This window comes from Cupressus sempervirens, chromosome 5 (genome assembly GCF_028749045.1).
Source record: "Cupressus sempervirens isolate cs-2001-9-10 chromosome 5, ASM2874904v1, whole genome shotgun sequence".
Lineage (NCBI taxonomy): Eukaryota > Viridiplantae > Streptophyta > Pinopsida > Cupressales > Cupressaceae > Cupressus > Cupressus sempervirens.
This window is the reverse complement of record NC_143122.1, coordinates 45,410,567-45,419,854: the sequence shown is the minus strand read 5'-3', so window position 1 is coordinate 45,419,854 and position 9,288 is coordinate 45,410,567. Positions and strand designations below refer to the sequence as shown.

The 9,288-nt window shown below is 31.1% G+C and overlaps 1 non-coding gene across 1 annotated transcript; it reads left to right on the top strand.

Annotated features, from left to right (window-relative positions):
* Nucleotides 1-1,637: 1,637 nt before the first annotated feature.
* On the top strand, nt 1,638-1,764 carry LOC149554475 (small nucleolar RNA Z43). The gene has a single exon (XR_016352515.1). It is a non-coding gene; the product is annotated as a small nucleolar RNA Z43 (small nucleolar RNA).
* Nucleotides 1,765-9,288: the final 7,524 nt, after the last annotated feature.

Here is a 9,288-nt window from a genome sequence, read left to right as displayed (position 1 = left end):
TCCTCAGAGTTTGTATCATCCTCCTCCTTTTCTTGAGAGCAATTGGTCATTTGTTTGTATCAACCTCGTGTCTTAGCAATTCTTCCCGACCTTCTTCTACTACCACAAATTTCCTCATCAGAGTCGCCAATTTCAACCTCCATCCTTTTATCCATTTAAATTCTTTTATTGGGCTCTGGTTCAAGGGTCAAAAAAAAAAATTTCCTTCCCTTAGTGGGGGTTTGACTAGGAGAGGGCTGAGAAGTGGGGCCTTCACTACCACTAGTAAATTCCAAACGTAGGGGGCGCCAAAGGAGAGGATGTTATCTATGGCAAGCACACGAGGAGGGAGGAGGGCAAAGAGCTAGGTGAAATTGGAAGAGGCAGAACATGAGCCCTTGGTGGAGAATGGTGAAATTTGGTGGAGAATTGAGAGTGGAGAATGTTATTATTGATAGAAAAAATAATTAGTTATAATTTTTTTATTTAGTACATTTTAGATTTTATCTAATTAGTTATATAAATGTAATATTTTCTATCGACATATCATTGCATGCATAAAAGCACGTGACTGCTAGTATTATCCTTCAACTTTTTAAGACATTTTTGAAGACCAATTTACCTTTTCCATCCAATTGATTATTACCAACATGCTAAAATACAATAGTGTGCCCTTTTACTTTTCTCTCTTTTCTTTTCTTATTTACCCATCTATTTATGTTAATATTGTACAAAGTTCTTTATATAATGGGTCATTACCCACAACCACATCCATAAATCCATGATGTATATCAATCTCATCCATATTTAATTTAAGCAAACTATTCTCCTAGGGCTCCCTAGACATACGCAAGGCAAAGTTGAGCTATGATGGGTTTGAAGCCTCACACTTAACGCGCTTGAATAGACTAACCAGCTCATGGAAGACATTCTTAAACTAAAAGGAAAACATGGCACCAAAATGTATGCAATAAACTAGCTGATTTTTATGCCAAAGGCATCCCTATACTAGAGTTTCAAAACATCATTGAACAATCAACAGTTGATAATGCTCCTTCGACAATGCAAGACGATTGAAGCTTTCTTAGCCCTCAATTTCAATTCATTGCCAGCCGTCCATTTTGCCTCAACGGTGTGATCTGGATCGTTCAAAATGTACCACCTCTTCTCGAGACTATCGGATGTGTGTTTGAAATTTAATATACATGCTAAAATCAGCGTGATTGCCTCTTTGGTTTGGTAGTGACAAATGGAAAACCCTCGAAAAAATAAAGTAGATACTTTGAAATGGGTTGTCAGGTAATTATTAAGCAAACGCGTTAATTTTCAAATAAGTCAAGGCGAGGAAGATGACAGAAAAATTTCCAACATGGAACACGACATCAATTAACGAAATAGCCCAAAATATCTAGAGAAAAATATCAAAAGTAAAGCGGCGAGAAAAACCCTAGCCCTAATCCAATAAGTTTTATAAACCGATTTCAACGAGTTTTTGGATTGTTGTGGAGGTTAGAAACCTCGTCCAGTGAAGAAAATAATTGAGTTTTGGTTTAGATCAAGTTTATTTGCTAAAGAATAAATTTTAGCTTCAATTTATGTCATTTTTTTTTGTTGAAGAATCGATTTTGATTTCTCTTTTTGTTGATGGAAGTAGTGAAGGGCAATGATGAGCTAAATGAATGGTCTCGTTCGACGTAATGCAAAAAAATCCTTGAAGACAGTTCATATATATATATATATATATATATATATATTTATATATATCGCCACCCCTAATCTGAGCCTTTATGCAACGGTCCTTGTGAGGCATTTGTTCATCTTTTTCTTGTTAGGTTTCACTTTTGATTTGATTTTGCTACAGGATTTTTTCTAGTTTTTTTTTGAAGGTGTTTTGTAATTTTGTCTGTGATGCAGTGTATAATAGCTTTTGATGCCTTCATCCTTGATCATCTATTAGGGTTTGTTTGACAATTTCTTACAATTACAGCTTTGGAGATCTGATTAATAGCTCATGGGTTTGTTTTTTTCTTTGTCTTTATTTTTTTGTTGACATGTAAAACGATTGGCAGTTCTATGGGTTATGTCTATTTCATGGGGATCTTTATGATGCATTAGCAGCTAGACATGGTGAATCTCTCAAGATTTATTTTCCTTGCCAATTTTTATTCTGTGTTATCCATTTTGGATGCTTTATGGGGTTTGAAGATTTTTTCCTCTAACATTTAGTTTTGGAAAGTGTTATTTATATTGGAATTGTGCCACTGTGCCTTCTTTGGAAGGGTTTTTAAATCCAATCCTTTTGATTTCAACTCACAGAGATTGCCCTGGCCATGGATCTCGATTGATTTTGAACTTAGCTACATTTTAATTCTCATTAAAATTTATATAAAATGTTAGATTTAAATATTTTGAAGGTAATATTATATATTTATTATTTGTGCAAATTATATATTATTAATTATTAGATTTAGTATAGTAGAAGATAATATAATATATAATTAATTAAATATTAAATTTAAAAAATTAATTTTATATAAAACAAGAATGATGAAATTAATTTTGTTAGCATTATTTATTTTGTATTACAAATATATCTAAAAGATATATGGTCTACTTTTTAATAAAATTATGAAACTAATAAGATAGCACATAGACTATTTAGTTATATTGTTTAATTATCTAAATTTACTTCATTCAAAATTTCTATTATTATGCTTAAATAATGTTAAATTTTGTCTATTTATTAATATTATGTGATCCTGGGTATTATAGTTAGAACAAAAGTTTTCATTTGCATCAAGATTATTGTCAAGTCAAGATTACAATTATGTTTGACTATAGAATTAGGATTATAGTTACTATTATGATTAGGGCTAAGATTTATATCATAGTTCATATTCTTATTAGGATTTGGATTTTGGTTTAAAATTATGATTATGGTTCTCTTTAAAATTTATATTGTGGTTGTAATTATGATAAAGGTTAGGAATTTGATTTAGATTCATAATTAGGGTTAGTGGTAGGATAATGATTTAGGTTTATGTCACAATTATAGTTAAAATTAGTTTTAGAGTTTGGGTTATAATCTTGTTTTGTCTTAGGTTTTAATGTTTGGGTTAGGATTAGAGTTAAGATTAGGAAAATGTTACAATTATGGTTAGTATAAGGGATAACATACATATTATCATGGATTAGGATTAGGGGTAGAATTACAGTTAGACTTTGGAACACATTTAATTTTATGGTTAAGCATATTTAGGTTTATGTAATAATTAAGGTTAGGGTTGTGTTTATAATCTAGGTTATGATCTTTTACATAGTTGACCTTCAAAATTTATTCAGCGTACCTATTGCACACTAAAGAGAAATTGCCAGTTTTAGCATGTGCAACGAAGATGCTATATTCCTTTTCTACCTAAAAACAATTTCAATCGATTTTGGTAGGTTGTGCAAAGTTAATCCCACATCGTCCAATTGCTAGAAAATATATTACTAGTTATATAGAAAAAAAAAACTACCTTCACTCTGAAAGGGTGGTGAAGACGTCTAACGCAAACGGAGATTTAAAGTTCCTCCACTGTTCAGACTTTGTGGAAGCTAAAATTGCATTTTTGAGCCCCTTTTTAATTGTGTCGTGCATTGTCAATAATTTGACCATAAATGAATCATTTCAAGTTAACTGTAAATGAACTATTTATAGTAACAAATCTTTTATAGTATTTGTCAAATTTTAATGAACTATTTATAATAAAATTAATAATAACAAATAGATTTTTGGTTCGTGCAATATCCATAGTTTGATTATAAATGTAATTTGGTGAATCTTTTAATTTCAATTTAATTCATTTGTAATAAAATTCTTAATAAATTTAAATTTTTGAGTGGAATAAATATTAATAATTTTATATCTATATAAAATTAAAAAAATTATAAGAAATTATTTTATTAAAATAATATATCATTTTATTTTCATGTATAAAAGTATCAAAACTAAGGGTGCTTGTGTTTGTCCATATAAAACAACCTTAGAAGGTTTAATAATGAGAAGTGTGAGAGCATGTTAACTACCCAACTTCCACCACCATACAAAAATAAAATTATCCAATCAACAACATTAATCTAAAGCCAAAAAGCTATCCAACCCAACAACATTCATCTAAAACTAGTCTTTAACAAAAATGTAGCTTTGAATAGCAACATAGAAATTAAAAAATTGAAGGCACCAATAGTCTTAAAGAGTTTAAACCTGAATACTAAAGAGAATACCATAGACCAAACTATTTAATAATGCATCTTGATTAGTTAAGCATACCAACCCAATCATTGGTAAGAAACTTAAAAAGTTTCTTGAAGCTACCTCACTTCTCCGCATTAGGCCAAACATTTTCTTTTGCAACAAGCAAATGAAGGTGATCGAACTATGCATCACTTGCATGCTAAATTTGAAAATATTGGTAACCTTTCTATCCAGGTCCACAACTTTGGTCTTTGGCTTACTGAGTTTCCCATTCAACAACATGCAATTGTTACAGGTCCCTATGGCTCCATCCTCTTCCTTAGGCATCATATCATTAGTAAAGTCAATAAGCCTCAATTTTACATTTTCAAAGGCATGGGTAAACAAAGTATCACCTAAACCCTCAACCTCCATAACTCCCTCCTTATCAATCTCCTCCTTTTGGTATTCATCACCATTGTCCTCACTCTAGTTTTTTCCCTCCATTATTCTCCCTCTTGATGCCTTCACTCTCTTTGGCATCACAACTCTCATCTCTTCAACATTAGAAGCCGACACCTCCTTGCATTTACCTTTACTAGAAGAATGTGTAACAATCCAATGTGAGCATCTGTGGGTACTTGTTTCTTCCACCACATCGTCATCCAACCCCACTTCCTACATGATATAATTGTCTTTCTTATTCCCATCTTTGTCTTTCAACTTGGAAAGGCTTAATGACAAAGTTGTTAGAGTGGGGTTGTTGTTGCACCAAAAGACCAATCTATCAATGCCTGATATAACCACTCAACTTATAGTACGCATGAGGCAATTAAGCCCTTGTCACAAATCCCGAAGGGAGCACTGAATAAATTTCCAACAAAAGCCATATTCTCCTTTAGCTTAGCAACAAAGCATAAAATCTTCATCAATTAAATCCACTCTTTATTTAATAAAGAAGGAATGAGGCATATTAGAGAGAAAAGTATGATTCTCTGATGGAGAACCTAGTTTGCAAGATCTACAAAAAGTTGGAGAAGTTCACAAAATGAGAAGTGTGAGAAGATGAAGAAAGGTAGGAGAGTGTTTATTAAAATAGAGTTTTTTTTAGAATAGTTGTAAGTTATACAAATGTGTTTAAGGGAGTACAAACATCAATGGAAGTAGTCCAAACACAAGAACAAAAGCTACATAAGTAATTAGACAAAAAGAAAAGAAAATATCAAATAGCTTTAGTGTATGCAAACCTCTTAAGCTAAGCGAGCTTTCCATTGATGTGTAGATGTGTCCAAGTGATGGAATGTGTACTCAAATGGATAATCAATGCTTCAAGGATGAGATATTATCAACAATGGAAAAGGATGAATGATTCAACTATGGATGTGTGGAAGGATTTTGACATTATAATGGTAGTTTGGTAGTTTTTAGAATCTCAACCTAGCATTTTAATTTTTCTCTTTATCATTTCATGCTTTATCGTTATGATAGTTTTGGTCAAAATTTATACTTTTGTTATTCCTTTTCTATATATACATCTATTTTTATCTTGTCAACTTGAGCATTCGACCTTGGACTTGTCAATCTACATGAACAACTAATTAATTTTTTTCCAACGTGGCATTTGTGTCATAAGTTCAATCTTTGCACTTTATATGAGAGCTTTGTTCCCATAAATGACAATTTCTTGTTGAATAGTTCTCAGCCTTCTTCTTGAATTATTTCCTTTTCTTACCTATTTTCTCATTTTTTAGTAAGCTAATCTCTATTTTCTTTTGTAAAATCTATTTGTTTTTAGTATCATCTATCTATTGGATGATTTTATTTTTAGTTTTTTGTTTAATTTTTTAAATTGATTTTATTTTTTTATTTTTTTAATTAATTTACTTTTTAGCTTCTATAATTATTTTAGTTTATTTTTTGCTCTTATCCTTATCCATGATACTCTTTCTTATGTTGTTTTTTTGTATTTCTTCTATTAATTTTTCATAATAGGTTTTTTTGGTGGAGATTTTTTTAGATGATCATTTTATACATATATGATAAATTGGATGTAATAAATAGTATTTCTTAGTATATTTGCAATTTTAAAAATTAATTTTATTTTACTGAGATTGTGAATTATTTATAATTTAATTTATCCACATCAAATTATGTTTAAAAATAAGTTTACTATCAAACACCTGTTGGAAACTACAATTAGAACAATTGTTATATTGTCATTGAGGTCAAACCCTACTAGCGAGACATTTTCTAACAGTGTAGAGTGTCATAGCAATTGATTGATGAAGATGATTTGAAAAGAGAGTTAAAAACATGAACTAGTCAAGTTGTTGAGTAAAAAGGAGCAAGTATGATGGAATTACAATGCGCACTCGATCAGTTAGTCTTCAACAAAATAATGTATTGTTTAATCATTATATGAAGTGAATCAAACAATTAAGTTCAAGTGTAGAAGAGTTTTTCAAAAAACACAAAGCTTGACCAAGTACGATTTTAAAAGGTCAATGAAGAAGTTGAAGCAAAAAATTAAAGAACTTAAGAGATAGTTGAGCAAATAGTATTAGCCAAATAATAGTTATGGTCGAGCAAGATGAAGAAGAAAATGTAGAAGCGAGTGAGAGTAGTTAAGACTGAGTGAACCGGTGTAAGCCGAGCGTGACAGAATAGTAGAGACTAGTCTACCTAGTGATGGTTGAGGTGAAGAACATAGTAATGACCAAGTTTCAAAAAAATAATAGTTTGTGAAAGAATTGAGATTTGAGGTCGACGTAGTTGAATTTTTAAATTGGTCAAAACATGTGAAAGATAATGATTGATGAGATGACGTATTTAATGCATGAATTAAGTTTGTCAATCAATCTAAGGCAAGGATTTAAGTATTGTATATGCATGACAATGTGTTTGTGCCACTCATGTCAAAGGGGGAGATTATTAATCTCGGATTGGTTTTGACAAGGCAATGACAAAACACTTAGTCATTATTCAGCAGAATTATAGTGCAAGCTAAGTGATCAAAGCATGCCAAGCATCAATTGCCACACAATACATGTCAAGTAATATACCTCGTTAGCATCGAGCACTAGTATGTGTCGAGAAGATAGTGTCGAGCCACTCATGAGCTGAGTAAATAGAGTATGTCGATTCATTCAGAAGCCAAGTGACAACATTGAAGATATAGTGGATGTCGAGCATCAGAGACATCAATTGTCGAGTGAATAGTTTTGGACACAATTATTTGTAGTGGCACAAATTTCTATGTAAACTATTTTTGGACTAACTTAACGATTGTTTTATGATTCTAGAAGATAAGGATGGATGTATATTATGAATCCCTAAGCATTATATGCAACCAATCAAATTGAGAAATGTTCTAAGCAATAAAATAGATCAACCTTGGTTGTTGATTCCTACCTAACCCTAACCCACTTATGTTTACCTAAGGAGACAAACCCTAAACATTTTGTATGCATGAAGGAAGAGAACAAGACATAAGAGAGACAAATGCTAAGTGTAGAGAAGGCATTCATGGTGGCTATGGAGGTTGTGATAAGGTTATGAATTGAAGAATTAGTTAGAGAGAACAAAGGAAAGCAGAGAGAGGATAGAGGAGACATAGCTAATCAAAAGGATCAAGTACACATCAGGAAAGAGAAGATCTAACATCTAGCAATAGAGTGCTAACCAAATGATCATGATGTTGAATCATTTTAATAGGTGATGAAGAGAAAATATCCTAACAAAGTAGTCTTAACAAGATTGTGTAAATCCCTTAACTGAGTTCTTGTTTGTTGCAAGTTTAAGTCCTCTAATAAGGCACACTTTTAGTAGGGTGTTTAAATCCTTTAACAGAGTGAGACCTAACAGTCTTTGTAAGCCTTTAATATGGAAGACCTTTCATAAAGTAGATCATAGTTTATGGTCAAACTTCTTGTAACCTTAATTGGCTACACTATATAGCTACAGTAGTGAAGATTTGTGGGTGTCATCCCCACCCCAGTTTTACCTTCTCATTGGAGGGTTTCCAGGTAACAAATTTATTGTGTTATGTTTTATTTGTTTCATGCTATGGATGAACATGTGTAGTTAGCTATATTTCAATTTACATGTTAAATTGTGAGATGGATGTGTGGTAAATGGTTTATTGTTAAATTTTTGAAGTGTTGATTCAGCCCCCCCACCCTCCCCTCTCATAGTTTACCTTTTCATTGTTATTTCCAACAAATTCTATTGAATTCCAACCATTGTATTTAAGAGATAAAAGATTTTAAATGGGTAACTAACAAGGCTTTAGGTTGGGACCCATCATATCTAGCTTATAGGAGATATTTAGATTCTTAATATAGATATTTAGTATAGTCAATGTAATTAATCTAGGGGGTGCTAAAGTAAATTAGTTACTTTTGTCTACAATGTTAGCTAGGGTTTTGGAACCCTAAATATTTCCCCTCTTAACTCAACAACATGAGAAATTAGAAACCTTTAAAACTTACAAATTATTTTGCATTTATATTATTTAATTCTTTAATGAATTAAATATATCCAAGATAAATGCAAAGTCGTTAATTAATAAACCATTACTCTAATTTCTCATATGATTAATTCTGTAACAAATTAATTATAATATGAGGGTGAAAGTAGAAGAATTATATTTGGAAAAGAATGATTTAAAATAATTAATTCTTTTTTTAAAAGAATTAATTATTATTATTGTAATTAGTTTTGGTAGATTGGAAAGAGATTTTAAAAATGCTTAATTCTTTAAAGAATTAAGTATTATTGTAATAGGGGGGTTTTTTATGAAAAGTTGTACGAGATTGAAAATAGATTTTAAAGAAAAGAAGTTAGGGTAGTTGAGAAACGACTTGGGGTAGGATTTCTTTAAAAATAGGAAATTCTATTGTAAAGGGGTTCCTCCCATTTTGAAGGAGTCTGCACTTCTGAGGGAAAGGGAAGACAATTTAGTTTTTTCAATCTGGTATCAAAAGAGTTCATCTCTCCATAGAATACTGAGTCAGAACTATTTTTGCCTAAGTATTCTATGCTTTAAAACTTTGAATATATTTTTTGAAGTTGTGGCAAAGTATATAAAATTC